Raw genomic sequence first — 8,411 nt, 5'->3', positions numbered from 1 at the left:
TCATATATGCTCAACTCATTCCAGACAATTCCACAAACCAACTCTACAATATGCTTGCATTACTTGACCTTCTCCACTAATGTCAACAACACATGTTTTGAAATCAAAAGGACTTTCACAGGTTATAGTGTTAGGCTTAGGTAAGGGTAGATGAAATTCTCATTTAGGCTCAGTCGTTACCATAAGCATAAAAAAAACTTGAAACCCACCAAATTTCTCTTTACCACACCAAAAATCACCCGTTTATACAATTAGAGAGAGAGATTACAACACTTTTCATTATTTTCTTCTTTTTTTTTTTTTTTTTTTTTAGACTTATCACTTTTTTTTTTTTTTTTTTTTCAAATCACACTCCCCCAAAATTATTATTTTCTATATATATATATATATGATCAAGGAGTGTGACAAAGTGATATTATTTTTTTTCAAAGACTTCTCACTCTCTCTTCTTTTTGTACAATCATACTATATTCCAATCATACCAACTTCTTACTATTTTTCCTTCTTCTTTCCCACAGATTATATGCTTATGATAACAAAAGGAAAGGAAAACAAAAATAAAGAAGTTAAGAAATTTAGGCTCAAGTAGTATGATCAATAACAAAAACCAAGTTCAAGGCTCAAAAGGGTAACTAAGGATAATTAACTCAAGGTCGGCTTGAAAGGCACAATCGATCCAATAAAATTGCCTAAATCACTTTTCTAAACACATGTCATCACGAATTTCGCCTCAAAAGCCAAATAATGCAAGTTTTATTAGATTCAAATTGTCATTCCACAAACCCTAGTCAAACACATATAATACAATCCAAAATGTTGTCTTTTCAAAACATATTAAAAATTTCCCACAAAACTTTCTAAATTCAACTCTAAAACAATTGAACCAAGCACACAGTTGAATTCAATTTCCTTTTCACGAGCAAAGACAAAGCAACTACAGACAAGAATGATGGTTTAACATTTACACTAAACACAGAAAATAACACAACAGACTAAAGAAAACTAAACTAAACAACGCAGAAAACAAAAATAAAACAAAATAAGCTCCCCCCCAAACTTAAGATGCACATTGTCCCCAATGTGATAAAGAAAAGAACAAGGGAAGAGAACTTACCTGACGCCACATCAGTATGGCGGTGGAGGTGGCCACTGATATGGAGTGTACTGTGGCGGTGGAGTGAAATAATTCTCATCATTTGAACTCATAGTCCACCTCGTGACCAAAGTATTCAACTCCTCAATGTGCGCCCGCCCATATTCATTTTGTTGCACCATAAAGTCATTATAGTGCTGATTTTGCGCCTGCTGCGATTGGATTAAATACTGATTTTGTTGAATAATGTAATACAAGCGAGCATGCGTACGCTGCGTGTGCTCATCAATCGGTCCCCCAATTGCCAAATTTTCAGGTGGGTTGCTTGGACCCGCTTCTTCTACTTCCTCCTCCTCAGCTTGATCAGGGTCCCCTGTTTCATCAGCCCGGCTGCGCTTATTTGGCTGAGTAGAGGCAGGCTGCGTAAGAGAAGCTGAAGGGAAGGCCGTAAACAAGGTCTGATTGATTGCCCCCATTGGCCTCCGGACTAGATTGCTGGGAAAGGTTGGTACCTCATAAGTGTTGCATAAATTCGAGAGGAAGGTACCATGGGCGACACCAGCTGTAGTGTTGAATCAACTGATGTTGCGAATGCTATAGCGAATAATGCGGCCCACATCGACCTTCTTTTGGGTCATGATAGCATACACTAACAAACAACGCTCTCGATCAACAGAAGACAGATGAGACGTCGGCAGTAAACGTGCACTCACAAAATAAACCCACGCCTTCACAACTGGGTTTAGCTGCCACCTGACAACTCTTTGGGCCTCCCATTATGATAACTGAAACGTGCCCCTTCCATACTCAAGACCGCAGCCACCGCATCATAGTCTGGCTCCTCGAAATGGGCCAACTGCCAGTGTTCATCCTCTTGTGCAGAAAATGAGGGAAGATCCAGTAATTGGTTGAATGCATAGGACGTGGTAGGCACCAATTTGCCCCTGACAAAATTATTCTGTTCTGCATCTTGATAGGAGAAGTTGGCAAAAAATTCATATATAATAGAGCAGTTGGCTGAATCCACATAAGTCGAGTCACAAAACAAATTCCATTTACGTCGCACTATTTCAGCTTTTATAAGTTCATAACCAGGGTGTTGTACAGCAGGGGCCTCATTAAAGTCAAACCCCCTTTCCCTTACCACCGATCTTTTATAAATATTTTTAAACAACTCGACAGCGTCCTTATTAACAAATAAATTAGTGTCATACTCAGCTGGGGTAGGTGGTGTTGGTGGTGGTTGAGTGCGTGATGAGGATGCTTTCTTGGAGGAGGTGCCTCTAGGGGGATTTCGCTTAGGACCCATAGTTTCTTTCAAAAAGAACCAACTAAATCCCCAAATAAGCTCTCAAGAACTTGAGTATAATTTCCTTTTGGTGTCACTCCCCCCAAACTTACTAATTACCACAATCAATAGCCCCAAACACTAATTACCACAATCAATAATTGGCAAAACCCTTAATCTTCTCACAAGAACAACAAAGAACAATCCACAACACCACAATGCAATCTAATCTCCAATCAAAAGTATTAGAATAGAGAAGATACACTTACTTGAATGGCACAAAAATTCTTCTTTTGGTCTCCTTGACTGATGGAAGTCTCAAAAAAAAAAAAAAATAGAGAGAAAAAGAAGTTTGGAGTGTGGTGTAGATTGTGAGAGTGAATGAATGAGACAATGGCTGATTTAGGGCTTTTTATCCCAATTTTCGGACTAGGGCCGCGGCATTACCTTGACTATGCCGCGGCCCGCATTAAATTTCCAGGTTGGAATGCCGCGGCCCTCTCAAACATATGCCGCGGCCCGCCTTGTTATTCTTGGAAAATTTGGGGCTTAATGTCGCAGCCCTCCTCAGCCATGCCGCGGCCCGCCCCTATACTGCCAAATCCGTGGGCCTCTGGAACCCCCAATGCCGCGGCATCATATGGCTATGCCGCGGCCCTTAAGGAATTTTTTATTTTTTTTATTTTTTAAAGTTTTTTTTTTATTTTTCACGTTTTTTCACGATTCTAAAAGTCTAAAAATAAACCAAATATCCATTGTTTACAAATACAAAAGTAAAATAAATAACAAGTAAAATATAGGGTGCCTCCTACAAGCGCTGTCGTTAACGTCATTTAGCCGGACGCTGAACCCCTCTTCAGAGAGGCTTCAGAAGGAGGATAGACTTCGCTTGATCAAAACTACCACCCAAGTAGGGCTTCAATCTCTGACCATTGACTTTAAAGGAATCACCTGAGTTGCCCCGAACTTCTACAGAACCATAGGGAAAAACTTGAACTACAGTGAATGGCCCTGACCATCTTGACTTCAATTTGCCAGGAAACAGCCGCAGTCTTGAATTGAAAAGAAGTACCTGATGCCCTTCTTGGAACTCTTTTCTGATTAAGTTCTTGTCATGCCAAGCCTTTGTTCTTTCTTTATAAATCTTGGCATTCTCATAAGCCTCATTTCTGAACTCGTCAAGTTCATTCAGTTGCAACAGTCTTCTTTCACTAGCGGCACTCCAATCATAATTTAACTTTTTCATAGCCCAAAATGCCCTATGCTCCAATTCGACTGGTAGATGACATGCTTTACCAAACACCAACCTGTAAGGAGACATGCCTATTGGTGTTTTGAATGTAGTTTTGTATGCCCAAATTGCATCATCTAACTTTTTCGACCAATTTTTCCTCGAACTGTCAACGGTCTTCTCAAGGATGCTCTTGATTTCTCTGTTCGAAACTTCAGCTTGCCCATTTGATTGAGGATGGTAAGGCAAAGCTTTTTGGTGATAAACTCCATAACGAGCCAGCAGTGCATCCAGTTGCTTATTCACAAAGTGTTTTCCTTCATCACTAATCAAAGCTCGGGGAGTGCCAAATCTAGTAAAAATATGTTTATGCAGAAAATTAAGCACAATTTTACCATCATTGGCTCTAGTTGCTGCAGCCTCCACCCATTTGGATACATAATCCACTGCCAATAGAATATATTCATTGTTGTAAGACGGTGGAAAAGGCCCCATGAAATCGATGCCCCAGACATCAAACAGTTCCACTTCAAGAATCCCTTGTAGAGGCATTTCGTTTCTCCTCGAGATATTGCCAGTTCTCTGACATCTATCACAAGCCTTGACAAAAACATTGGCATCCTTGAATAATGAAGGCCAATAGAAACCACTTTGTAATACCTTAGTCGCCGTTCTTGATGCTCCAAAATGCCCTCCGCATTGTTGAGTATGACAGTGATTAAGAATGGACTGCATCTCTTCTTCAGGAACACACCTTCTGATAATCTGATCAACACAGTGCCTATAGAGAATAGGTTCCTCCCAATAGTAGTGTTTCACCTCAGAAAAGAATTTCTTTAATTGCTGCTTTGACATTTCAGAAGGCACAATTTTGGCGACTAAGAAGTTCACTATGTCTGCAAACCAAGGGACAGCTAAGGTTTCACTTACCCCAAACAACTGCTCATCAGGAAAATGATCATTGATTTGCATTGCTTTCTTGTTTTCAGTCTCCTCCACCTCAAGTCTAGAGAGATGATCAACTACCACATTCTCGCTGCCCTTCTTGTCACGAATCTCCATGTCAAATTCTTGAAGCAACAGAATCCATCTAATCAGGCGGGGCTTGGCATCTTTCTTTGACATCAAATATTTAATGGCAGAGTGATCAGTGTAGACAATCACTTTGTTGCCAATCAGATATGGTCTAAATTTGTCACAAGCAAACACAATAGCTAGCAACTCTTTTTCTGTAGTAGCATGATTCATCTGAGCATCATTTAGAGTCCGACTAGCATAGTAAATAGACCTGAATACCTTGTCAATCCGCTGTCCCAGAACTGCCCCCACTGCGTAATCACTGGCATCACACATCAACTCAAAAGGCAATTCCCAACTCGGAGCTATCACAATTGGAGCAGAAATCAGCTTTTCTTTCAAGAAATTGAACGCCCTCAAACATTCGTCATTAAAATCAAAGACAACTCCATTCATAAGCAGGTTCGAGAGAGGCTTAGACACCTTTGAGAAATCTTTGATGAATCTTCGATAGAACCCAGCGTGACCAAGAAAACTTCTAACTCCTTTGACTGAAACTGGTGGAGGCAGCCTTTCAATGGTAGAAATTTTCGCTCTATCTACCTCAATTCCCTCACTTGAAATTTTATGGCCAAGAACAATCCCCTCTTTCACCATAAAATGGCATTTCTCCCAATTCAACACCAGATTAGCCATCTCACAACGACGCAACACGTTCTCCAAATTACCCAAACAGAGGTCGAATGATGAGCCAAAAACAGAGAAATCATCCATGAAAATCTCAATACACCGGTCTACCATGTCTGAAAATATGGCCATCATGCACCTTTGAAATGTTGCAGGGGCATTGCACAGTCCAAATGGCATTCTCCTGAAAGCAAATGTGCCATAAGGACATGTAAAGGTTGTTTTCTCTTGATCCTCTGGTGCAATAGCGATCTGATGATACCCAGAATACCCATCCAAGAAACAGTAGTAGCTGTGGCCTGCCAATCTGTCAAGCATCTGATCAAGGAAAGGCAAAGGGAAATGATCCTTCCTTGTTGCCTTATTGAGCTTGCGGTAGTCTATACAAATCCGCCACCCCGTTACCGTCCTTGTTGGAATGAGTTCATTGTTCTCATTTTTCACTACAGTTATTCCACCCTTTTTAGGCACCACTTGCACAGGGCTCACCCATGCACTATCAGAAATTGGGTAGATCACCCCAACATCCAACCATTTAAGAATTTGCTCAAGTACTACATCCTTCATGGCTGGATTGAGTCTTCTCTGGGCCTCTATGGATGGCTTGCTATTATCCTCCAATAAGATTTTATGCATCACTGTCGCTGGGCTTATTCCTCTAATATCTGCCAAGGTCCACCCAATCGCCAATTTATGCTCCCTTAGAACCCTCAACAGTTTCTCCAATTCTACCTTTGACAGGTCAACTGACACAATGACCGGTAAAGTTTCATTCTCTCCCAAATAAGCATATTGCAAGTGATCTGGGAGGACTTTTAGTTCCAACGGTGGTGGCTGCTGAATGGAGGTTAGCGGTTTATCAGTCGCATCCGCTAATTCTTGAAACTTCTTCCAATATGGTTGGAAAGAGTTGATCCAATTTACACATTCTCTGATCTCAGCATCCTCATCATCATCACCCAATAATACTGCCTCTAAGGCATCACTGCTCATCCTTCTCTTGGAGACTGCCTTTTCTATCACATCCACACTAAAGCAACTGTCACTAGCCACTGGATACTTCATAGACTTGAAGACATTAAAGACCACCTCATCTCCTTGAACTCTAAGCTTAAGCTCTCCTTTTTGGACATCAATAAGAGCTTGGCCTGTGGCTAGAAATGGCCTACCAAGAATAATGGGGACATCTGTGTCCTCCTCCATGTCCAGAACAATAAAGTCAGCAGGAAATATGAACTTATCCACCTTCACAAGAACATCCTCAATAATACCTCGTGGATGTGTTAACGATCAGTCTGCGAGCTGTAAAGTGACAGTTGTTGGTTTTGCCTCCCCCAAACCAAGTCTTTTAAACACAGATAAGGGCATTAGATTGATACTTGCCCCCAGATCACATAAGGCGTGCTTGCATTCAAACTTGCCAATGGTGCAAGGTATGGTGAAACTCCCCGGATCTCTCAGCTTTTGGGGTAACTTCCTTTGTAAAATCGCGCTGCACTCTTCAGTGAGTGCAACAGTCTCATAGTCCTCCATTCTCCTTTTCTTTGACAAAATCTCCTTCATGAACTTAACATAACTGGGCATCTGCTCCAAGGCCTCAGCAAAAGGAATGTTTATGTGCAGCTTTTTAAACACCTCAAGAAACTTAGAAAACTGTTTATCAAGGGTAGTCTTTCTAAGCCTCTGAGGGTATGGAACTCTAACTGGCTGCTCAATGACAACTGGGGGACTCTGTTCTGACTTCTGATGGTCTTCAGTAACCCTTTCTGACTCAGACTGTGCACCCATCTCTTTTTTCTGAACCACTGCCTGTGGAGGTCTAGGCTGCTCTGTTTGCTTCCCACTCCTCAGAGTAATTTCCTGAACTTGCTCCTTGGGGTTGACTTCAGTATTACTAGGCAAGTTTCCCTGGGGTCTGTTATTGAGCATATTGGCCAACTGCCCAACCTGTGTCTCAAGGTTTCGAATAGAGGATCTGGTCTCAGTCATAAATTGAGTCTGTGTATTAGTAAGAGTCAACAGGGCAGCTTGCAGTTCATTAGGTCTCTCAGGTTCAGGCATTGATTGTTGAGGCCTAGGCTGCAGTGATGACGAAGCTTGATTCATAGGTGGTTGAGGCATGTTATTCTGAAACTGGCCCTGAAACTGAGGTTGTTGGCCTTGATTATTCTTCCACGAAAAATTTGGATGATTTCGCCACCCTGGATTGTAGTTGTTGGAGAATGGATTATTGAGTGGCCTCTGAAAATTTCCCACCGCCTGAACTTGAGTATGATCCATTGGGGTGTTATTCATACAGATAGGGCACTGATCGAAAGAATGAGCACCACCACACATTTCACACCTCACTGCCATCTGAACCGCATTAGCTGATACACTACTCTGTTGCAACTGCTTGGTCAAAGAGGCTACTTGCGCTGTTAAAGCAGTAATTGCATCTAGCTCATGCACCCCAGCTATCTTTCTGACTCCTGATGATCTCTCCTCAGACCACTGATGGTTGTTTGTAGCCATGTCCTCCAACAACTCATAAGCACCAGTTGCGCTCTTGCTCATAAAAGTGCCACCCGCTACAGCATCAATAATGGTTCTGGTTGTCGGACATAAAACATTGTAGAAATTCTGTACTAGCATCCACTGTTCAATGCCATGATGAGGACATCTTCTCAGGAGTTCCTTAAACCTTTCCCACGCCTCATACAATGACTCTCCGTCATTCTGGCAAAAGTTATTTATCTCTCCCCTCAATTTAGCAGCCTTGGACGGAGGGAAGAATTTGGACAAAAATTTCTGAGCTAGATCTTGCCAGGTGACGATAGAGTTTGGCTGCAGAGAGTTCAGCCAAATTTTTGCTCTGTCCCTTAGAGAAAATGGGAAAAGCCTGAGCTTGATTGCGTCATCACTCACTCCATTATATCTGAAGGTCCCACATAACTCCAGAAAATTGGACAAATGGGTGTGAGGATCTTCAGAGGGTAACCCATTGAATTGCACAGAAGATTGCACCATTTGTAGAATAGCGGGCTTTATTTCAAAGTTGTTGGCCTCTACAGTTGGTGGGCGTATACTATTTTGTACTCCCGTCAGAGTGGGTA

At 41.7% G+C, this 8,411-nt stretch overlaps 1 non-coding gene across 1 annotated transcript; it reads left to right on the top strand.

The window, feature by feature from the left end:
- The first annotated feature begins 7,960 nt into the window (after window positions 1-7,960).
- LOC133787496 (small nucleolar RNA R71) lies at window positions 7,961-8,067 on the top strand. The gene has a single exon (XR_009872515.1). It is a non-coding gene; the product is annotated as a small nucleolar RNA R71 (small nucleolar RNA).
- Window positions 8,068-8,411: the final 344 nt, after the last annotated feature.

The sequence above is a fragment of the Humulus lupulus genome, chromosome 6 (assembly GCF_963169125.1).
Source record: "Humulus lupulus chromosome 6, drHumLupu1.1, whole genome shotgun sequence".
Classification (NCBI taxonomy): Eukaryota; Viridiplantae; Streptophyta; class Magnoliopsida; order Rosales; family Cannabaceae; genus Humulus; species Humulus lupulus.
This window is presented reverse-complemented; position numbering and strand designations above follow the sequence as displayed.